Source organism: Bombina bombina, chromosome 4 (genome assembly GCF_027579735.1).
Source record: "Bombina bombina isolate aBomBom1 chromosome 4, aBomBom1.pri, whole genome shotgun sequence".
Classification (NCBI taxonomy): domain Eukaryota; kingdom Metazoa; phylum Chordata; class Amphibia; order Anura; family Bombinatoridae; genus Bombina; species Bombina bombina.
This window is the reverse complement of record NC_069502.1, coordinates 210,467,781-210,492,968: the sequence shown is the minus strand read 5'-3', so window position 1 is coordinate 210,492,968 and position 25,188 is coordinate 210,467,781. Positions and strand designations below refer to the sequence as shown.

The window sequence follows — 25,188 nt, the reverse complement described above, 5'->3', positions numbered from 1 at the left end:
AGACCATGCAATAGCACTTGCTCTGAATTTTAAATGAGCAGTTGATTTTATTTGACAAATTTCAAAATGTACTTCAATTTGCCAGCCTTTGTATCACGTGACAGCCATCAGCCAATATTTAGACTCATAGGCATACACTGTGAACCCATGCACATGCTCAGTGGTAGCTGGTACCTCAGAAAGTGTGCATATAAAAAGACTATATACAATTCCATAATGGATGTAAGTTGAAAGCTGCATGCCTTATATGAATCATGAAAGATTTATTTTGACAGTATGTATTAGGCATATATTTTGTCATGATAAAACCTGGGAGCCCAGGGAAATTGTGTGTAGAGTTTGAATTCTAATGTTTTAGCCAGCTTAATTCTGGCCTCTCTCTTTTTCTTCAAGATTTACTAGGGCATTTTAATCTTTAATGTTTAATAACCAAAAAAAAGCTGAGAAAACAAATAACTACTGATATGATTATAAGGAAGAGTGTGAAGCACAATTACAGCCATGAAGTAGTATAGAGACATTCAAAATAGCCCTTAAACATATTGCATGCAAGCCCACAAGTAAAGAAGCAACAGTCGTACATCAGCTGCTTCTTAACTTCTCCACTACATCAGACAAGGCACGCATGCATTTACACATAACAGGGCACATTTATTTCATAAGATGCTGACAGCCCATGAGCCATCAAATGTGGGATTAAAGTCCAGTCCTACAGGAGGAAACAAAACACCCCTAACAACAGAGCTTTAATCCCTACGGCTTTCTCATGATTTCTTTGTTATTTTTTTGCCTCCAGCAAGGAGGATGGTGAAACGTGGAGTACTGATCTACACATTGATTGAAAGGGGTTCTCAAACTGATGTGAGACTAAATATTCCTCTAAGAGAGCTGGGAATAGGATAGAGTGGTGTAAAGGGGTTCATTGGCAGCGGAAGTATTTCTTCCATGGGAGTTTATCACTTGTCTGCCACAGGTGTCACTGGGCCTGGTCATGCAGCCTCCTCCTGTTGGCCTTGTTAGTGTACTCCTTCCTTAGATCCTGTGTCAGTGCACACTACACAAGATGGGCTCTCCTACTGGAAACAGGTGCCCTGCAGCTTGGTAAGCACAGTAGTGTGAATGCTGATAAGATAATTTAGTACTTGCACTCACATAGCCTACAGGCTATTAGCATGAACATGTACACATGATTTATATAGCCTAGGAACATAGTTATATTCACTAACTAACACCACATACAGTTTGCACCTCACAACCTCTTGTTGCATCATGTAAATTAAGGATTAGGCACCCAGTTTCTTAGGCATGTGATGGAGCAAATCATCTCCTCTGTCCCTCTTGCTAAGTGCAGGGACATACTTTGATCTCAGTGAGCCCAAAGGCAAAGTCTGTGGCAGCCACCTATTTCAACAATGTTTCTTCCAACATGCCACAAACTCCTAGAAGTTACATTATCATAGCTGGAAAATAGCAGTTTCTTTCTTTCTTTCTTTCTTTCTTTCTTTCTTTCTTCTATAGACAGATACATCTTGTGCATTTAGACACGCATACCTAATAAATGGTAGTAAATAGAAACCACCCTTTAATAATTCTCACTTAGCCTGCTTAATCCTGACAACAATGTAATGGTCTTCTGATAGCAGAACATAAGCTCCATCTGTCATTGTATGCTGACGACCTCCTTATTTACCTCTCTAATCCAGAGGTGGAGATTCACTGCCTTCTAGAAATTTTCCTTGAATTCAGATCTTTCTCTGGTTATAAAACAAATGTAGACAAGTCAGAGGTGGTCCGGCTCTACAACTCACAGGGTCTGTCTTTGGGAAAGTTTGACCTTACTTATAACTTAATCTACACAATAACCCAATAACCCAAATCTTATATATAACCTAAACTTCACACATATAATAAAATAAATAATACATTTATTAAGAAACTGAGATAGACTCCCAATTTCCATTTTTGGAAGGATAAATCTAGTTAAAATGATGCCCTTGCCAAAGATCCTATATCCACTGCAAATGCTGCCTCTCCTATTTTCCTGTCAGTATATACAAATTCTTACATCTAATACTTCAAATTTATCTGGAAATGAAATAAATTAGTAGCTTATAACTGGCACTTTCTATAAACAAAGGTGGACTTAAACTACCCAACGTGCTGTGGTATAATTGGGCTATTCTGGTGAAGCAAGTTGTGGATTGACTGGTAGACACTAGTTTTTTTGGCACCCCAAACCTAGAACAACAACTTCTACAACATTATCACTTAGCATTTTCCTCACAGGCCACATTGTCACCCCTGCCACATTATATCAGTCAAAATATTTTTTACCATGACCCTTTATGGGTCTGGGGGATATTTAGTAGGCTGTGGGGTATCTCACAATGATTCAGTATTTACCTACCCCTTACGGTTAACCCAGACTTTCATCCAGGACTCTCACTCTAGTATTCCAGCAATGGAAGGCGAAAGGCATTACTATCTCGTAATTACTAATCAAACCACCCGTCAACTACTTACCTTTCAAGAGCTGAGAGATAAATGCATATTTCCAGAGCAGACATTACATCACTATGCTCACAGTGCAAGGACTAGACTGTTGGTCAAATTCTAACATTACCTCCCTTTGCACACTAGTCCATCAAGGAATACGTTCCATATCTCATATTTTCTCTCTCATACTCATTATGAACACTCTTCTATACAAAAGCTAGAGGATAGATGGAAAAATTTGCATTGTTCTCTTGTTATTCTTAGTTGAAAGCTAAACCTAGGTAGGCTCATATGCTTATTTCTAAGCCCTTGAAGGCTGCCTCTGCATTTGACAGATTTTTCACAGCTAGAGGGCATTAGTTCATGTGTTTCATATAGATAACATTGTGCTAATGCATGTGAAGTTATTTAAGAGTCAGCACTAATTGCCTGAAATGCAATTATCATATATACAAGGTAATTACAGAGGTAAAAGGCATATTTCTATAACATTGTTGGTTATGCAAACTGGGGAATGGTAAATAAAGGGATTATCTATCTTTTTTAAACAATAACATATTTATTGTTTGCTATCCCTTTAAGGGAATCCCACACTAGGTTAAAGCATCTAATGTACATTACTCCAGGTTTGTATGTATGTATTGGGTACTTGTTAAGCGCAGCTAATCACCCATAAAGGTCTCAAGGCGCTGCTCATTTTATCAAACTCGGAAGGATGAAAGGCTGAGTGGACCTCGCCGGAGATCAAACCTGCAACCCTTGGGTTGCTACAGAGCTCAGCCACAGTGCCTTAGCATGCTGAGCTCTCTGACCAAGTAGGTCTCAAATGCACAAGATATTTGTATTAAATCCCAAGCAGCCTTCCCAGATATTATACATCTCCTATGGTGCTGCCTCAAGTTATAGAGATATAGAGGGGAAAATCTCCTACTGGCTTTCCAAGAACTTCTGAAAAAAGAGTCTAGTAGCTTTATACACATAGTAATCATCTTAGCTAGACAACATATGTTGGTTCTGGATACACAACAGACCCCCTTCTTTCCCTTTCTTGTGGATTGCTGTGTACTTCCAATTGTTGTGAGAGCAAGCTGACGTGAAGGGTGACATTGACAACAGAATATAAAAAAAATTAAAAAATAAAAACCATACCTTCTGAGTTTGTGATAGATTTCTAGCCCCCTTTCTCAATAGCACATTCATTATGACAGAAACTTTAAAGAGACAGTCAAGTCCAAAAAAACTTTCATGATTCAAACAGTGCATGTAATTTTAAACAACTTTCCAATTAATCTTTATCACCAATTTTGCTTTGTTCTTTAGGTATTCTTAGTTGAAAGCTAAACCTAGGAGGTTCATATGCTAATTTCTTAGCTCTTGAAGGCCGACCTCTAATCTAAATGCATTTTGACAGTTTTTCACCACTAGAGGTCATTAGTTCATGTTTTTCATATAGATAACATTGAGCTCATGCACGTAAATTTACTAAGGAGTGAGCACTGATTGGCTAAAATGCAAGTCTGTCATAATAACTGAAATAAGGGGGCAGTCTGCAGAGGCTTAGATACAAGGTAATTACAGAAGTAAAATGTGTATAATTGTAACAGTTTTGGTTATACAAAACTGGGAAATGGGTAATTAAGGGAGTATCTATCTTTTAAAATAACAAAAATTCTGGTGTTGACTGTCCCTTTAAAGACAAGATGGTGCATGTCCCTTTTTGGAATCACATCCCTGAGGGAAAGGAGTGGCTCACAAAGCACAGATCTGGCTTCTCTACTTTTATAATCGGTGAACGCTCTCGCATATTTATTTTTTTTGTTCAATTGTTGTTTTGTTTATTATTTTCTAATTGTTCAAAATTGCAACAGGTTATGCAGAAACTATTGTATAATGCCAACTTCCAATTTCATTATATTATACCCGCATGGGTCGTGGCTCAAGTGACTTCTGTTGATTTTGTGTGCCTTTCCTGAGTGCTACTTAAATAAAGAAATAAAAAAACACAGTCCCCCATTCCCCTCTATGTAAATGCACCTCAGTGATGTTTTTTTCCCAAACACCCCACATCCCCTCACTAATTACAACCCCTTATAACTGCTTCATGCGGTTTTTAAAATAAAAGATAAAGATGCTCATATTTTTATTTCATTTTAAATAACTGTCCTTATTTGGTGGGCAATCGGGGCAACTTTTTTTTTAATTAACCAGAAGTCTGACCTCTGGTTAATTGCATTAAGAGCAAAGTGAAACCGCAAGCTTGCAGGAACATTAACCAGCCACTTGTATTGGCTGGTTAATTAAAGAACGCCTTTATAGGCATACAAGATAAGATAGAGCTCAACTCGTAATCTAGCCCATTATTGTGAATATTGCTGATTCTCTTCCAAATCTACAAAAGCATGTGTAGAAATGCCAAAGTGTTTGTATAAGTTAAAAAGACTTGGATTGCAAATGTGAATGATTGTCTGTCTCCTTTTATCAAGACAATTGTGATGTTACCCACAGAATATTTCCATTTTTTACATAGTTTCTGCAAGTTTCCTTAAAATAAAAACAATGCTATAACAAAGCACCACAGGTTTTTCCCAATAATATAGTAAAATTGCACAAACACACTAGTGTGTGTGTTTAAACATCTCTGTATCTATCTATCTATCTATCTATCTATCTATCTATCTATCATCTATCTATCTCTATCTAACCATGTATCTATTAATCTATTGTTATATATGCATCCATCTAGGGGACCAGATTACTAGTGGCTCACTAAGTTTGTTTTTGTTGTTTATTTTGAGCGAACTGTGCTCAAAATAAAAATCAAAGCAGCCGGATAAGCACACATATTACACACAAGTTGAAAAAAAAAATTGTCGTATTCGTTATCACTTGTGCGCTAACCCGACACAGCGCAAGATCAACTGCGCTAATGGCGAAGGTGCGTTAGGAATACTTTATATACCATACCTCCCAACTGTCCTGATTTTCACGGGACAGTCCCGATTTTAGGGGTCTGTCCCCTGATCCCGGGTTGCTAGTCATCTGTCCCGATTTGCCCCATGCATGGGCCCATACTCAGAAGCAGCTGGCTTTGCTCTCACAGGGTTAGATACCTGTTAGATTCCCTGTGGATAAGGAATGGTGTGTGGGTTAAGCAGGATTAAGAAGGCTGTATACACTCTGACCACGGGTAATGGTGACCTCTCTAACCTACCTCTGGTAGTGATGATGTCTAACCCCTGATGATATTAGTTTCGGCACTTATACTGCGCTCTCACCTCACTACCTGTCCCCTTGACCCTATCCCCTCACAGCTACTCCCCTCCCTCTCTGCTACCCTTACCCCTATACTAACACACATTTTCAACCTCTCCCTCAGCACTGGTACATTTCCCTCATTGATGAAACATGCACTGGTCACATCTATCCTCAAAAAACCTTCCCTTTATCCTACATCCCCATCCAACTACCGCCCTATTTCCCTCCTCCCTCTTGCTTCAAACTTTCTCGAAAAAATAGTATATGCACGCCTATCCCATTTCCTTACGTTAAACTCCCTTCTTGACCTGCTGCAATCTGGATTTCGTCCCTATCACTCCACAGAGACAGCTATTGTTAAGGTCACCAACGACCTACTTACAGCAAAATCAAAAGGCCACTTCTCTCTGCTTATCCTCCTTGATCTGTCCGCAGCCTTTGACACTGTCGACCACCCTCTTTTGCTCCAAACCCTACAATCCTCCGGCATCTGTGACACAGCCCTTTTGTGGCTCTCTTCCTACCTATCAAACCGTACCTTCAGTGTAGCCTTCTCTGGGGCCTCCTCTGCCCCGTCACCACTTTCTGTCGGAATACCGCAAGGCTCTGTCCTCGGTCCCCTTCTCTTCTCAATCTATACGTCATCACTAGCTTCCCTAATTAAGTCCCACAGTTTCAAATATAATTTGTATGCAGATGATACCCAAATCTACTTCTCTGCACCAAACCTATCTCCTTCCTTGCTAACCCGTGTCACTAACTGTCTTTCTCACATCTCTTCCTGGATGTCCTCTCACTACCTCAAGCTAAATCTCTCCAAAACTGAGCTCCTCATTTTCCCCCCTTCTGCCAGACTCATCTTCCTTACACGTCGCTCTTCATCTGCTGCTCCTCTCTGCCAATCCCTTCACTGGCTTCCTCTTGCCTCTAGGATCAAACACAAAATTCTCACTCTGACATACAAAGCCCTCAACTGCACTGCTCCCCCCTATATCTCAGACCTTGTCTCCAGATACTCTCCCTCTCGTCCCCTTCGCTCTGCTCATGACCTCCTCCTCTCCTCCTCTCTGGTTACCTCATCGCGCTCCCATTTACAGGACTTCTCCAGACTGGCTCCCATCTTGTGGAACTCTCTGCCTCACCCCACAAGACTCTCCCCTAGTTTTAACAGCTTGAAGCGCTCCCTAAAGACTCTACTGTTCAGGGGTGCATACAACCTACGCTAACCTTACTTTATACCAGTTCCACTCCTCCATTGCTATCCCCTGAACCCCCTTAAGTTCAGCTGTTTGTATATCACCTTCTTAAGAGCTAATTACAACAGTGCAACTCTTGGCAGGGCCCTCTACCCATCTGATCCCTTTAATTGTTTTGTTGTACTACCCTCTGTTTACAGCGCTGCAGAATCTGTTGGCACTCTACAAATAACCGATAATAATAATAATAATAATAATAATAATAGCATGCCTTCAGTTTTATACAATGAGCAGTGCTAATACCAGGGTAACGAACAGTGGCAGCCACAGACTGCCAGCTAATGTGCTTGCCAACCCTAGGAGCCCATAAAATGAATTACAGATACCCATATATATTGTAGTGTGTGTGTCCATCTGTATCCATAACTGTGTGTGTGTGTATCTGTATGTATAAGTTTATGCTATGTAGTGTGTGTGTATCTGCATGTATAAGTGTATGCTATGTAGTGTGTGTGTATCTTCATGTGTAAGTGTATGCTATGTAGTGTGTGTATCTGCATGTGTAAGTTTATGCTATGTAGTGTGCTACTGTGCATTTTTGCTGACTTTAAAGGCCAGAATCTAAAATATTAATGGGGAATGCAGAGAGCAGTTTTAAAGAATTTATTATTCCCATGATTCTTCATATAGAAATGATATGTTCTCTTTTATTTTTAAACATATATATATATATATATATATATATATATATATATATATATATATATATATATATATATATATATATATATATATATATATATATATATTTGAGGTTTTTATTTATAAAATATATATCTACAAACTTATCATATTATTTTTCTACAGAAATCCCCATAGACTTTAAATAGTTATTTTCTGTTCAAAGACATTAGATGCAATTTTTTAATGTGAATGTACTATTTCATAAAGATAATATAGAATACAGGTAGAAAGATAACTTTCTACCTGTATTCTATATTATCTTTTAAAAATCTCCATAGACTTTAAATAGTGATTTTCTGTTCAGCCAATAGAATTGACCTCGCATTCTATTGGCTGATCCAATCAGCCAATCGGATTGAACTTCAATCCGATTGGCTGATTAAATCAACCAATCGGATTTTTTTTCTACCTTAATTGTGATTTTTTCTACCTTAATTGTGATTGGCACAATAGACTTTAAATAGTGATTTTCTGTTCAGCCAATAGAATTGACCTCGCATTCTATTGGCTGATCCAATCAGCCAATCGGATTGAACTTCAATCCGATTGGCTGATTAAATCAACCAATCAGATTTTTTTTCTACCTTAATTGTGATTGGCAGATAGAATCCTATCAGCCAATCGGAATTTGAGGGACGCCATCTTGGATGACGTCATTTAAAGGACCAGCCATTCGTCGGGTAGTCGTCGGCCTAGAAGGATGTTCCACGCCGGAGGTCTTCAAGATTGAGCCGTTCCTCGTCGGATGGATGAAGATAGAAGATGCCGCTTGGATGAAGATGTCTGCTGGTCCGGATGTCCTCTTCTGCCCAGATAGGATGAAGACTTCTGCCAGTCCAGATGTCCTCTTCTGCCCCATCGGATGACCATTGGTGTTCGGCTAGGTGAAGACAGCACAAGGTAGGGTGATCTTCAGGGGGTTAGTGTTAGTTTTTTTTAAGGGGGGATTGGGTGGGTTTTAGAGTAGGGGTATGTGGGTGGTGGGTTTTAATGTTGGGGGGGTATTGCATTTTTTTTTACAGGTAAAAGAGCTGATTACTTTGGGGCAATGCCCTGCAAATGGCCCTTTTACATGCTATTTGTAATTTAGTGTAGGGTAGGGAATTTTATTATTTTGGGGGACTTTTTTATTTTATTAGGGAGATTAGATTAGGTGTAATTAGTTTAAAATATTGTAATTTCTTTTTTATTTTCTGTAATTTAGTGTTTCTTTTTTTCGCAATTTAGTTTATTTAATTTTAATGTATTTAATTGTAGGTAGTTTAGGTAATTAATTTAATGATAGTGTAGTGTTAGGTGTTATTGTAACTTAGGTTAGGGTTTATTTTACAGGTAATTTGTACTTATTTTAGCTAGTTAGCTATTAAATAGTTAACTATTTAATAACTATTGTACCTAGTTAAAATAAATACAAACTTGCATGTAAAATAAAAATAAATCCTAAAATAGCTACAATGTAACTATTAGTTATATTGTAGTTATATTAGGGTTTATTTTTTAGGTAAGTATTTAGTTTTAAATAGGAATAATTTATTTAATTACAGTAATTTTATTTAGATTTATTAAAAATAGATTTAAGTTAGGGTGGTGTTAGGGTTAGACTTAGGTTTAGGAGTTAATACATTTAATATAGTAGCGGCGACGTTGGGGTTAATAATTGTTACCGACAAAACTTGTAATCTAGCTGAAAGATACCAAGAGAATAAAGAAAAAATAATAGACGTAAATTAGAAAGTTGCTTAAAACTGCATACTCTATCTGAATCATGAACGTTTAATTTTGACTTGACTATTCCTTTAAAATCTATCCAGAATACTTTGGAGTCAGAAAAATATGTTTTCTTTCTTTTTTTTTGTCAGTGAAAAATGTAATATTGAAATTTATGTTGAAAGAAATCTAAACTTCAGAAACCAGAGCTAGTATTTGAGGAGCCTTGGTTCCTAAGATTTGCAGTTGTTTTACTAGACATTGTACAACAAATCCACAATGCTCGGCTGATACTGTATCCGGGGTGATACAACGCACACCTTCATTTTAAAGTTATGTACGGAATTCAGTATTTCTTGATGTTCTTCTATTTTTAATTACAATGAACTAAATATACTAAATTGTTACTTCTAAAGACATAATTAAAGCACATATTGACCTTCAAAAAGGTTTACAATGAGCGTCACAATTGGAATTAAAGGGACATGGGTTAGCATGGTCCAGCAATTTTGTTTATCGACACCCACAATGGGCCAGATTACAAGTGGAGCTCTAAACTGTTTTCCGTGAGTGATATCGGGTTTATCTCAGCTGTTTGCGAGCGTTGGAAGGAGTCCTTGTATTTCAAGTTTAAAGTACATTTGAACGCGTGCACGCAATCCTGATTTACGCTAAAATGATTACTGTGACCTCAGTAAAAGCAAAACAAAAAGTGTCACAAAACACATCAAAAATACATTTAAAAGTACAGTTACACTAAAAATAACACATTCTGATAAAAAGTATTTAAAAAAAAATCATTGCACATAGAAGTTATAAGTGCTAAAAGATATGAGGTGTTTAAAAAAAAGAAGAAATGCAAAGGGTAGTACTAGTGATGTCACGAATAGTTCGCCGGCAAATAGTTCCCGGCAAACATAGCACGGTGAACATATACGATGTTCGGTCCGCCCCCTATTTGTCATCATTGAGTAAACTTTGACCCTGTACCTCACAGTAAGCAGACACATTCCAGCCAATCAGCAGCAGACCCTCCCTCCCAGACCCTCCCACCTCCTGGACAGCATCCATTTTAGATTCATTTGGAAGCTGCATTCTTAGTGAGAGGAGGGACAGTGTAGCTGCTGCTGATTTATTAGGGAAATCGATAGTTAGGCTAGTGTATTCAGTGTCCACTACAGTCCTGAAGGACTAATCTGATCTCTGCTGTAAGGACAGCACCCCAAAAAGCCCTTTTTAGGGCTAGAACATCAGTCTGCTTTTTTTTTTTTCCTGTGTAATCTAATTGCAGTTGCCTGCCTGCCAGCATGTGTGTCAGGCTTACAGCGTATACTGTGCCCACTTGCCCAGTGCCACCACTCATATCTGGTGTAACAGTAGTGTACATTTAAAAAAAACAACACTTTTTTGACTGTGAAATAATAGCAGTCAGTTTCCTTCACACGTGTGCGTTTGGGAGCGGGTGGGAGATTGGTCTTGAGTGGGGGGAAGCTACACTACAGAAAAAAGGAAAAAAAACATTTTATTTGCAAACTGGGTACTGGCTGCCAGCTGCCAGTACCCAAGATGGCCCCTAATAAGGCAGAGGGGGAGGGTTAGAGAGCTGTTTTGGGGGGGATCAGGGAGGTTGGGGGCTAAGGGGGATCCTATACAACAGCATATGTAAATATGCTAAAAAAAAGATACCTTTTTTTTAGTACTGGCAGACTTTCTGCCAGTACTTAAGATGGTGGGGACAATTGTGGGGTGGGGGAGGGAAGAGAGCTCTTTGGGAGGGATCAGGGGGTCTGATGTGTGAGGTGGGAAGCTGATCTCTACACTAAAGCTAAAATTAACCCTGCAAGCTCCCTACAAACTACCTAATTAACCCCTTCACTGCTGGGCATAATTCACGTGTTGTGCGCAGTGGCATTTAGCAGCCTTCTAATTACCAAAAAGCAACACCAAAGCCATATATGTCTGCTATTTCTGAACAAAGGGGATCCCAGAGAAGCATTTGCAACCATTTGTGCCATAATTGCACAAGCTGTTTGTAAATAATTTCAGTGAGAAACCTAAAGTTTGTGAAAAAGTTGACTATTTTTTTTTTATTTGATCGCATTTGGCGGTGAAATGGTGGCATGAAATATACCAAAAAGGGCCAAGATCAATACTTGGGGTTGTCTACTACATTACACTAAAGCTAAAATTAACCCTACAAGCTCCCTAATTAACCCCTGCACTGCTGAGCATAATACACGTGTGGTGCGCAGCGGCATTTAGCGGCCTTCTAATTACCAAAAACAACGCCAAAGCCATATATGTCTGCTATTTCTGAACAAAGAGGATCCCAGAGAAACATTTACAACCATTTGTGCTATAATTGCACAAAATGTTTGTAAATGATTTCAGTGAGAAACCTAAAATTTGGAAAAATGTAAAGTTTTTTTTTATTTGATCGCATTTGGCGGTGAAATGGTGGCATTAAATATACCAAAATGGGCCTAGATCAATACTTTGGGTTGTCTACTACACTACACTAAAGCTAAAACTACCCCAAAAAGCTCCCTACATGCTCCCTAATTAACCCCTTCACTGCTGGGCATAATAAACGTGTGGTGTGCAGTGGCATTTAGCGGCCTTCTAATTACCAAAAAGCAATGCCAAAGCCATATATGTTTGCTATTTCTGAACAAAGGGGATCCCAGAGAAAAATATACAACCAATTATGCCATAATTGCACAAGCTGCTTGTAAATAATTTCAGTGAGAATCCTAAAGTTTGTGAAAACATTTGTGAAAAAGTGAACAATTTTTTTTATTTGATTGCATTTGGTGGTGAAATGGTGGCATGAAATATAGCAAAATGGGCCTAATTCAATACTTTGGGATGTCTTCTAAAAAAAAATATATATATATACATGTCAATGGATATTCCGGGATTCCTGACAGATATTAGTGTTCCAATGTAACTAGCGCTAATTTTGAAAAAAAGTGGTTTGGAAATAGCAAAGTGCTATTTGTATTTTTGGCCCTATAACTTGCAAAAAAAAGCAAAGAAGATGTAAACATTGGGTATTTCTAAACTCAGGACAAAATTTAGAAACTATTTAGCATGGGAGTTTTTTGGTGGTTGTAGATATGTAACAGATTTTGGGGGTCAAAGTTAGAAAAAGTGTGTTTTTTTTCAATTTTTTCCTAATATGTTATAATTTTTTTATAGTAAATTATACGATATGATGAAAATAATGGTATCTTTAGAAAGTCCATTTAATGGCAAGAAAAACGGTATATAATATGTGTGGGTACAGTAAATGAGTAAGAGGAAAATTACAGCTAAATACAAACACCGCAGAAATGTAAAAATAGCCTTGGTCCCAAACGGACAAAAAATGGAAAAGTGCTGTGGTCATTAAGGGGTTAAAAAAAAGTTTAAAGTACATTTGAACGCGTGCACGCAATCCTGATTTACGCTAAAATGATTACTGTGACCTCAGTAAAAGCAAAACAAAAAGTGTCACAAAACACATCAAAAATACATTTAAAAGTACAGTTACACTAAAAATAACACATTCTGATAAAAAGTATTTAAAAAAAAATCATTGCACATAGAAGTTATAAGTGCTAAAAGATATGAGGTGTTTAAAAAAAAAAAGAAATGCAAAGGGTAGTACTAGTGATGTCACGAATAGTTCGCCGGCAAATAGTTCCCGGCAAACATAGCACGGTGAACATATACGATGTTCGGTCCGCCCCCTATTTGTTATCATTGAGTAAACTTTGACCCTGTACCTCACAGTAAGCAGACACATTCCAGCCAATCAGCAGCAGACCCTCCCTCCCAGACCCTCCCACCTCCTGGACAGCATCCATTTTAGATTCATTTGGAAGCTGCATTCTTAGTGAGAGGAGGGACAGTGTAGCTGCTGCTGATTTATTAGGGAAATCGATAGTTAGGCTAGTGTATTCAGTGTCCACTACAGTCCTGAAGGACTAATCTGATCTCTGCTGTAAGGACAGCACCCCAAAAAGCCCTTTTTAGGGCTAGAACATCAGTCTGCTTTTTTTTTTTCCTGTGTAATCTAATTGCAGTTGCCTGCCTGCCAGCATGTGTGTCAGGCTTACAGCGTATACTGTGCCCACTTGCCCAGTGCCACCACTCATATCTGGTGTAACAGTAGTGTACATTTAAAAAAAAACAACACTTTTTTGACTGTGAAATAATAGCAGTCAGTTTCCTTCACACGTGTGCGTTTCAGGGCCTGCCAGGGCACAGTGTCACACCAGTGCAACTCATATCTGGTGTAACAGTAGTGTACATTTAAAAAAAAAAAAAAAACACTTTTTTGACTGTGAAATAATAGCAGTCAGTTTCCTTCACACGTGTGCATTTCAGGGCCTGCCAGGGCACAGTGTCACACCAGTGCAACTCATATCTGGCATAACAGTAGTGTACATTAAAAAAAAAACTAGAAATTTGACTGTGAAATAATAGCAGTCAGTTTCCTTCACACGTGTGAGTTTCAGGGCCTGCCAGGGCACAGTGTCACACCAGTGCAACTCATATCTGGTGTAACAGTAGTGTACATTAAAAAAAAATAGAAATTTGACTGTGAAATAATAGCAGTCAGTTTCCTTCACGGGTGTGCGTTTCAGGGCACCCAATCTTCTACAGCTTCCGCTCGGAACCTTGACGCACCATCCTCCTCCAGCTTAGCTTCGGGCACCTCTCAAGTTACCACTCGCCCGCCTGCCGCCACCACCAACACTAGCACCACAGCCGCTTCACTTGATCTGTCAGAGGAGTTATTTACACATCAGTTGGAAGAAATGAGTGATAGTGATGCGCAACCATTATTGACAGAGGATGTAGATAACAGGGATATGTCTCAGTCAGCATTACACACATGGACATACGGCGTGATGATGATGATGTTGTACCAGTTGCTGCTTCCTTTGCTGAGTTGTCAGATACAAGTGAAGCGGTTGATGATGACGATGCATCCGTGGATGTCATGTGGGTGCCCGCTAGAAGAGAAGAAGAACAGGGGGAGAGTTCAGATGGGGAGACAGAGAGCAGGAGGAGACGAGTTGGAAGCAGGGGGAGGTCGTTGCAAGGAGCTAGTGGCACAGTCAGACAGCATGCATCGGCACCCGGGGTCAGCCAGACAGCACGCCAATCTACGCATGCTGTTGCCACCACCAGAATGCCGTCATTGCAGAGCTCAGCAGTGTGGAATTTTTTTTGTGTGTCTGCCTCTGACAACAGCGATGCCATTTGCAACCTGTGCCAAAAGAAACTGAGTCGTGGGAAGTCTAACACCAACCTAGGTACAACTGCTTCGCGAAGGCACGTGATTGCACATCACAAATGCCTATGGGATCAACACATGAGTACAAGCAGCACACAAACTCAAAGCCGCCATCCTCCTCCTGGTCCAGCATCTTCAGCCACTTCAACCACTGCTGTCCTCCTTGCCCTCTCTCAACCATCCGCCACTCCGTCTCTCGCCTTGAGCAGTTCCTGCTCATCTGCCCACAGTCAGGTATCTGTCAAGGACATGTTTGAGCATATAAAGCCAATGTCACAAAGTCACCCCCTTGCCCGGCATCTGACAGCTGGCTTGTCTGAACTCTTAGCCCGCCAGCTTTTACCATACAAGCTGGTGGAGTCTGAGGCGTTCCAAAAATTTGTAGCTATTGGGACACCGCAGTGGAAGGTACCCGGCCGAAATTTCTTTGCACAAAAGGCAATCCCCAACCTGTACTCGATTGTGCAAAAGGAAGTAATGGCATGTCTGGCACACAGTGTTGGGGCAAGGGTCCATTTGACCACTGATACCTGGTCTGCAAAGCATAGTCAGGGCAGGTATATCACCTACACTGCGCATTGGGTAAACCTGCTGACGGCTGCCAAGCATGGAATGCGTGGCTCTGCAGAGGAGTTGATGACACTGCCACAACTTGCAGGCAGGCCTGCTGCCACCTCCTCTACTCCTCCTACTCCATCCTCTTCCATAACCTCCTCGGCTGAGTCCTCTTCTGCTGCTGTTTCTTGCTCCACATCAACGGCACCCCCCCAGCTCCCCAGGTACTATTCCACATCCCGGATATGGCAGTGTCATGCCGTCTTGGGGTTGACTTGCCTGAAAGCAGAGAGTCACATCGGACCAGCACTCCTGTCCGCCCTGAACGCACAGGTGGATCAGTGGCTGACTCCGCACCAACTGGAGATCGGCAAAGTGGTTTGTGACAATGGAAGAAATTTGTTGGCGGCATTGAATTTGGGCAAGTTGACACATGTGCCGTGCATGGCACATGTGTGTAATCTGATCGTACAATGCTTTGTGCATAAGTGCCCAGGCTTACAGGACATCCTGAAGCAGGCCAGGAAGGTGTGTGGCCATTTGAGGCGTTCCTACATGGCCATGGCACACTTTTCATATATCCAGCGGCGAAACAACATGCCAGTGAGGCGCTTGATTTGCGACAGCCCGACACATTGGAATTCAACACTCCTATTGTTCGACCGCCTGCTCCAACAAGAAAAAGCTGTTAACGACTATTTGTATGACCGGGGTGCTAGGACAGCCTCTGCGGAGCTGGGAATTTTTTTGCCATGTTACTGGACGCTCATGCGCAATGCCTGTAGGCTCATGTGCCTTTTGAGGAGGTGACAAACCTAGTCAGTCGCACCGAAGGCACCATCAGCAACATCATACCATTTGTTTTCTTCCTGGAGCGTGCCCTGCGAAGAGTGCTGGATCAGGCCATAGATGAGCGTGAAGAGGAAGAGTTGTGGTCACCATCACCACCAGAAACAGCCTTATCAGCATCGCCTGCTGGACCTGCGGCAACGCTGGAAGAGGATTGTGAGGAAGAGGAGTCAGAGGATGAATGTGGCTTTGAGGAGGAGGAGGAAGACCAACCACAACAGGCATCCCAGGGTGCTTGTTGTCACCTATCTGGTACCCATGGTGTTGTACGTGGCTGGGGGGAAGAAGATACCTTCAGTGAGATCACTGAGGATGAGGAACGGGACATGAGTAGCTCGGCATCCAACCTTGTGCAAATGGGGTCTTTCATGCTGTCGTGCCTGTTGAGGGACCCTCGTATAAAAAGGCTGAAGGAGAACGACCTGTACTGGGTGTCCACGCTACTAGACCCCCGGTATAAGCAGAAAGTGCCTGAAATGTTACCGAATTACCGCAAGTCGGAAAGGATGCAGCAGTTCCAAAATAAATTAAAAAGTATGCTTTACACAGCGTATAAGGGTGATGTCACAGCACAACAGGAATCTAACAGGGGAAGAGGTGAAAGTAATCCTCCTCCTCCTACGACCACAACGGCAAGGACAGGATGCTTTACAGACGTGTTGTTGATGGAGGACATGCAGAGCTTTTTAAGTCCTACGCATCGACACAGCCCTTCGGGGTCCACCCTCAGAGAATGACTCGACCGACAGGTAGCAGACTACCTCGCCTTAACTGCAGATATCGACACTCTGAGGAGCGATGAACCCCTTGACTACTGGGTGTGTAGGCTTGACCTGTGGCCTGAGCTATCCCAATTTGCGATAGAACTTCTGGCCTGCCCCGCTTCAAGTGTCCTGTCAGAAAGGACCTTCAGTGCAGCAGGAGGTATTGTCACTGAGAAGAGAAGTCGTCTAGGTCAAAAAAGTCTAGATTACCTCACCTTTATTAAGATGAATGAGGGATGGATCCCGAAGGGACTGACAGTGGGCGATACATTCGACTAAAAAAGGCCTGATGAGATGAGCTGCCTTGGGCTAAAAATGGTCCACATGCTGCTGTATTTTATCTCTGAATGCCGGATGACTTGCGTGACTTATCCGCCACCAGCTAGGGTTCAAGCCGCAATGTTTTAGGGCACTTTCTGCCTGGGAAACAAACATCAATTTTTCTGGCCGCTACTACAGCAGCGGCTGCAACAATACCTAATTTTTCAGGCATGTGTACATGCCTAATTTTTCTGGCCTCTGGTGCTGCACTGTGGCTTCAAAAACCAAACCAAAAAAAAGGCACATAGGGATTAAACTGATAGGAATAGTACTACTTAACACACCTTATAATAACGCATAGAGAGGCAACGCAGAGAGAGGAGTCTGAAGAAGAGGAGTCAGAGGAGGAAGGTGGCTTTGAGGAGGTGGAAGACCAAACACAGCAGGCGTCCCAGGGGGCTTGTTGTCACCTTTCGGGGACCCTTGGTGTTGTACGTGGTTGAGTGGAGGAAGAGACCTTCAATGACATCAGTGAGGACAAGGAACGGGACATGGTTAGCTTGGTATCCAACCTTGTGCAAATGGGGAGTTTGCGGTTGTGCAAATGGACTGTTTGCAGTTGTTTGCGGTGCGTTAAACAGGGAGTTTGGTCTGTCACTGTGAAGCGTAACCCTTACACTACCTGATCGATACAACATCATACCTGATGTTTTAAAGCACGTTATTCCAAACAATTTAGGAATGTTAGGTGATTCATGCCCTTTATGGCTTAAAAGCAGACTCTGCATCAACTATGTAATTTTCCATGGGAGTTTTGCCATGGATCCCCCTCCGACATGCCACAGTCCAGGTGTTAGTCCCCTTGAAACAACTTTTCCATCACTATTGTGGCCAGAAAGAGTCCCTGTGGTTTTTAAAATTCACCTGCCTATTGAAGTCTATGGCGGTTCGCTCGGTTCGCCGCAAAAGTTCGCGTTCGCTGTTTGCGAACCCAAAATTTTATGTTCGCGACATCACTAGCAAAAGGCTTTAACATACTTACATATACATGTCTAAATATGTATATGAATGTATATATATATATATATATATATATATATGTATAATATATATATATGTGTGTGTGTGTGTATAAATATGTATATGAATGTATATATATATATATATATTTATATTTATATATGTGTGTGCGTGTGTGTATAGATATGTATTTATATGTGTATATATGTATTTACAGATATACAGTATATACACATATAAATACATAAATACTTACATATACATACAGTATATAGACATATATACAGTAACTGCATTGGAGCCCTTTGCAGTCAAGTAGATAAAAACATGTTCAAGCAATATGCAATATTCATTTTTAATAAAGTAATATATTGTGCATTTACTGTAAATATTTCACATTCCAATGATCTTCACATAGGGGAATATGGTTTATGTCTTTTTGAATAGATATTCCTATATATATATAATTATAAATGTGTGTGCGAGTAGGGTGTTACTTTTTCTTCTACTTTTCACCCTCCATATAAGTCTATGGGGGAATGTGTCAGTGCAGTCACAATATTCTAACTTTGGCTATTTGTGCATGTCAGGTTAGCACACGAGTGAAAATGTTTTACTTTCAACTTGTAATATGCAACATGCGCAGAAAGCTTACTTCTAGCATGGTTAATACACAACCAGGAGAGATAAAAAGTGCCCACTAATAATCTAGTCCAATATCTGCATCTTTTACTCTCCCACTCTCTTTCTATTACCACATACAGATATAAAGTGCTAGATAGCCATAAACCTACTATATAAATGAAAGGGTGCACTAGCAGTGATGTCACAAGTGAAAAAGCCAGTGCTGTAGAATTGTGTGGCGCTATACAAATAAATGATAATAATAATGAAAACAAATATGCAACTAGTAATGGCAAACAAAGGGTATGTATATAAGAATGATAAAATATACAATGGATTTTAGAACGTTTAGAAAAATTTAAAATTTTCAAGGATTTGTGCATCACCCCACATAAAAAAAAAAAATGAACCCAGAACATAACAATCTGGCTGACAATGAGTCCACCTGAAAAGCTTTTCAACATTTTTTTTGCACAAAGTTTTGAATAATAACTATTGCAATATTAGACAGTAGTTATATAATAAATATTTCATTTGGAACAGAATCACAATGTAGAAAATCCCAATAGATAAAAATATTCATATATTCATGTTAATATTCCATCTTACTTTTGGGTCGATCAAAGTCCTATAGAAAAAAAGCATTAAATGATTTATCTACAAAGATCCCCATAGACTTAAATGGTGACTTTCTTTTAAAAATATATACACTTTTTCTAAGGATTGTTATAAACATCTTTATGTTACTTTCCCTTTGATACAAAACCCCTACTGGGATTACAATACAATCCCTAGTCTGTACAGTCTGACCTGTTCATTTTTTTCTTTCTGTGCAGCCAAATTACTATAGAATGGAGAGGTTAGCATGGTCTAATCATGGATAAGCTGCAGAACATAGAATGCAAATTTATCAAACGTGGGAGGCTGGAGAAAGGAGTAGGAGGTTTTCAAACAAATAGGAAACCAACTATAGGGTAGATTACAATCCCTTTGAAAAACGTATCTAATGTTTTCTACAGAAAATCACCAATAATGTATATAGGGATTTTTGTAGATAAATAATTTGATACGTTTTTCTAAAGCATTGTGATCAAACAAAAAACATTGTAATCAAACAATCTAGGAGTCAAACACAATCCTAACTTAGGATAAATAAACTAGAAACTGCCCAAAGGAGGGCTAATTAATTGGTACACGGTCTAAAATATAAAACGTACAAATACTCTATGAACTAAATATGTATAGTTTAGAGGAGAGAAGGGAAATCGGTGACATAAAGTGGAAGCTGAAAGCATTTTCCACAAAAAGAAAGAAAAAAATTGAAAAAAAACAAGGGGACACAATCTTAAATCAGAGGGTAGCAGATTCAGGAGAAATGTGAGGAAGCATTGTTTTACAGAAAGGGTGGTGGATTCATGGAATAATCTTCCCATAGAGGTGGTAAACACAAAGACTGTATAGGAATTCAATAATGCCTGGGACATGCATAAGGCTATCCTAAAAAAAAGTAAAAAGTAATATGGGTAGACACGATGGGCTTTTTTTGTTCTTTTGTCAAATTCTATGTTTATAGGAATCATTCAGAATCCTTTAGAAAAAATATCAAATTATTTATCTACAAAAAAAAACAGAGATTGGAATGGGGATTTTCTGTTGAATACCATTAGAAACATTTTTCTAAAGGGTTGGGGTCAACTCCTTTATGTGAATGCTCTATTTCATATAGTTAATATAGAATACAAATAGAAATATTATTAATATATATATACATATATAAGTCCTCCAAAAATAGATAAGCACAGTCTTAAATTACCACAACTGCCAGGGTGCACTTCAAAAGAAATATGTACATTCCTCGTTTGCAAGAAGGCACTCACTGGTCTTTAGAGAAAACAATTTTTTAATTTATATCAAAAAGCAAATACATCCGTAACGTTTCGATGTCGTTATGACATCTTTATCAAATGTTCTGCCAATATCAATATCTCAGAACAATAATGTCCCCAAAGATTTTTTCACTTTGGGCACATGATTGTTCTAAGATATTGATATTGGCAGAACATTTGATAAAGATGTCATAACGACATTGAAACGTTATGGATGTATTTGCTTTTTGATATAAATTAAAAAATTGTTTTCTCTAAAGACCAGTGAGTGCCTTCTTGCAAACGAGGAACTATATATATATATATATATATATATATATATATATATATATATATATATATATATATATATATATATATATATACAGTATATATATATATATATATATACAGTATATATATATATATTTATATGAATATATATATAGGTATATATTAGAAATAAACAATATAAAAATACAATTAGCAATTATAATTAGCAATTAATTTCTTCCTCTGCTTCAGCTAAAACAAATATTATTTTAAATTGTCATCCTGTAAACTGATAGAATGAACACAAAAAAATAAAGGAAATATTAAACAAAATAATGATATCGTATAATTACATTATATTTGAAAATAATTACTTTTGTGAAAGTGTGCGTAGAAAATAGACTTTAATTACATGGTGGTAAAATCATACCTTGATGCTACAAATACTCAAAATGATTCAGAACTGAACTTGTAATTGCTATAAATAAAACAATATTTTGATGATACTTTAGTATGATTAGATTAAAAAGAAAATAATTTTATACCATGATGCTACCGAAAATTAGCACCCCTGTGTAAAATGATTAATCAATTAAAGAGATAAATTCCTATGTACTATACTTTTCTCACTGAATAAACCCCAATTTCATAATTGCCCTAAATGCCATGATAGAATAAATTAGAAAAAAATGTACTTTCTGAAAGGTAGATTAAGGAAGTAATTATTTACTACTTTATAAGTAATATATATCGGTATTTCAAAAAAATAATAATAAATAATAAAAAAAAAGTCATACCGGGGGGCGGAGCCTACACTCAAAGCGGCTAGACGCGTCTTTGTGAAGCTCTGTGAGTTTTTATAGATTTTTTGCAAATTACCTACAGCAAACTGTAAGCAGGATTAAGTTCTTGAGGTTTGATAGACTCTAAGAGCGGAAGATTGGACTGTGTTTTGCCTATGCTCTTTGAGTCAGCCACGCTGCAGACTTTCTCACAGGCCTAGAAGCCATTTTACAGCTATGCAGCACTGAATAAGGAAAGCGAGCCCTGTGTGGATTATGAAGTGTGGGTCTGGGGCTGCCGCACACTAACCCCCCCCCCCCCGTACACCGGGGTTACAATATCCAGTATTTGGATAACAATCTTTACAATTGCAAGAGCCGTACAAAGTTTCTATAGCAGGAAAGGGAATACTGATAATTACTGTTCAGATGGCTATGGCAGCGGTTGATAAATGGGAACTGGAGATGCAGAATTTGATACGGCACCATTTTGAGGACTTGGAGAGGCAGTTATGCCAGATCCTGGAGTCAGGAGGATTTATGCCCCTTGAGGAATCAACACCCCCAGACATTGTGGAAAGGGCTGAGGAACCAGCTGGGGAGATCTCGGAGTCGGAGCGACATATGCCTCAACTTTCCCCGAACCCATCTAATACAACATGGGAATCCGGACCGCTTCAGCTGCTCCAGAGCAACTGCGAAGTCTCCCAGAGTATACCCGTTATTACAATGGGATTTACGGATCTCTCTGTTTACCCCCTGCACTCACCGGTCTCCTATACACTTTCACCATCGACTGGCCAAACTAAAGTGGAGAGAACCGGCTCATTAACAATTCACTGTGATCTATCTACAGGGGGGAGTCTGTCTTGGAGGAGATCGGTTAAGTTACTAATGCCGACAAAGAAGTATAGGGCTCCTGCATACACAGAGCAGTCACGCTATACAGACATGAAGACAGCGGGGAATTGCAATATGTCTGCCGTATCTGGAGGACTTTTATGTCAGGATTGCTCTATGGCAACAGATGGGGAAATGGCATCCTTACCCATTTTACTGCACCAACAGTTGTTGATCTCAGTGTTACCTAACAGGGATCCTGGAGGTCTGTGCCTTTTGAACTATTCACGATACCGGGGACCCTTGGACATGAGAGGTCGATCTGGAATTGGTGAAATATTTTATTTCTTTAAAGGTGGGAGTTGTAAACACTTCAGTAGACAGCCGGCTCACAGACTTAAGATTACGTTCCCCACAGGAACTCCCACTTTGACTCTGACATTTTGTATATATTTAATATGAAAAATACCCTCATTTATCTGTTTGCATAACCTCCTTCACATTTACTGACAAAGTTTGTTATTTAATTATTGTGTTCGCATATATATATATAAATGTAGGTCATTGTGAGATAGCCACTTAAGAGGGAGTTAAGATTCTTAGTGACGGCAAGTTACATTTAGCCTCAGCATTGTTCTTACTACTCAGTTCTCTAATACAGTGTGAATGCTCTTTGGGAGTAATGCTGGAGATTTGTAGGGTCAATGTACTCATAGACTTTTAGTCACGTCTATGCTTCGCTACGGTAACGAGCCATATGCCCTCTTATATAATAACTTGCTACAGGACTAATTAGACAACCTCACTGTGAGTTCTCTAATTGTCAAAGGTATGTGTGGGTCTGAACCTCAACTGCAGAACAATCAATACTCTGAGTGGTTTGTTTCACCTTACCCAGAATGTTACTATGTATGGAGGTACACTCAGTGGATAATAAGTGAATATGATGTTATTTAGGAAACAACTCTGCACACTGGCTATTCCGCAGGTTGCTAAGATTAAACTTGAGTAAGAGATCCAGTTATGAAGTACTTAAGATCTGCTACTCTGTTAACGAATTTAAGTTACAAGTACTGAACATTAAAGTCTGTGTGGATTTCTACGTAGTATGGTGCAGAACCTAACTTAAGCTTAGAGAGTCTTAGCAATCCTAAACCCCTCCGGTTTTAGTACAGTTAGTTCTGAACTGCAGCGTGTCTGTCTCTGTTCTGTGAGCACAGCGTGGAGCTGCAGCGGTGACGTCACCCGCTCTGTGTGAAAAGCTGAGGGGAGGCTGTAGGCAGCTGAGTTTTCAGCAGTGAGAACCGCGACTGAACACAATGCAAGGTTTTAATTCCGGCTGAGTAGAAGCAGGTAAGCCAAGGCGAGTAGTCCTTAGGGGTCAGAGCAAAAGAGTCACAGTGTCAAAACTCCAGTAGGGAAACTGGAGTTAGTGACAAGGCAGCGTCTGTTGGTTAAGGCAGCAAACGTAGGAATGTTGGTATCAGCGTAAATCCTCCTCAGTGTTAGACTTCCTTACAGCCACAAGTGAACATATGTATAAAGTGACAGGATATAACCTGTATTTGTAATCCAAGTATTAGAGAGATTGAGAAGTGCATATATGGCTTAGCACAAACATAGCAAATAACCCTTACTCTAATGTTTATGATGTAGTCTCTCTACTGAACGCCTCCACAGCAGCTGCAACTTCTGCCTATTATATCACAGATATGTATTCTTAAGAATCCCTTCCCCATTACAGTAAATAACTCCATATGTCATTAGCCAAATTAGTTCTCTGTTGGAATATTTAGTAAATAATAGTTATCAGTATAGTTATTTTCTTATTATGGGTTCAATTAAATGCTTTCCATAGTCATTAAATGTACTTAAAGTATGCTATTTCCCAAACCAGTTGTTTGCATTTGGGGTCCAAAAGTGGCCCATTTTGTTATTTTCTTTGTTCCCCCTAAAATTCCCTATTATGTCTAAAAACTCTTTTCAGGAGGTCCAAGAGAGGCCTCTATTTTCCATAGAGGGAAGCCATTGTTTACGACTTTCTACTATATTTCAAGGGGACTCTCCTTAAATTGAAAACCTGAGGTTATCTTATATTTATATAATTGGGCGATTAACTGTTTGCACATTGTGATACCGTAACCTAATATGTATATTGTATGGTGATTATCCTATGCTTTTGAAACCAAGTTTTTATTTGCCTGTACCATGTTTTTTTTTCTCCTTAACAACCTCAATAAAAACATTTAAAAAAAAAAAAAAAAGTCATACCTTGCTGCTGCAGATAAACTAGAAAAACCTTTTGATCTTATAACAGTCAAGTAATCTGACTACTCAATATTCAGAACTTCTGTGTCATTTTTACTCTCCCATATGCCTTAAAGTATGTAACATTCCTAGAAGTAGTTATTTATAGTCCTCTCATTAAAGGGACAGTCTACACCAGAATTTTTATTGTTTTAAAAGATAGATAATCCCTTTATTACCCATTCCCCAGTTTTGCATAACCAACACAGTTATAATAATATACTTTTAACCTCTTTGATTATTATGTATCTAAGCCTCTGCAAACTGCCCCCTTATTTCAGTTCTTTTGACAGACTTGCAGTCTAGCCAATCAGTGCCTGCTCCCAGATAACTTTACGTGCACGAGCACAGTGTTATCTA

At 39.3% G+C, this 25,188-nt stretch overlaps 1 protein-coding gene across 3 annotated transcripts in view; it reads right to left on the bottom strand.

Moving 5' to 3' along the window:
* Positions 1-25,188, bottom strand: part of LOC128656081 (alpha-1,4-N-acetylglucosaminyltransferase-like) — a 93,402-nt gene that overhangs the window by 39,259 nt on the left and 28,955 nt on the right. Inside the window, exon 1 of one of the 3 annotated variants that reach the window (XM_053709759.1) lies at positions 24,793-24,896. The exons of the other annotated variants lie outside the window; for them this stretch is intronic. The gene's annotated coding sequence lies outside the window, so the exon portion shown is untranslated. Of the gene's footprint in view, positions 1-24,792; positions 24,897-25,188 lie in introns of those variants that run through there. 3 annotated transcript variants of the gene reach the window in all.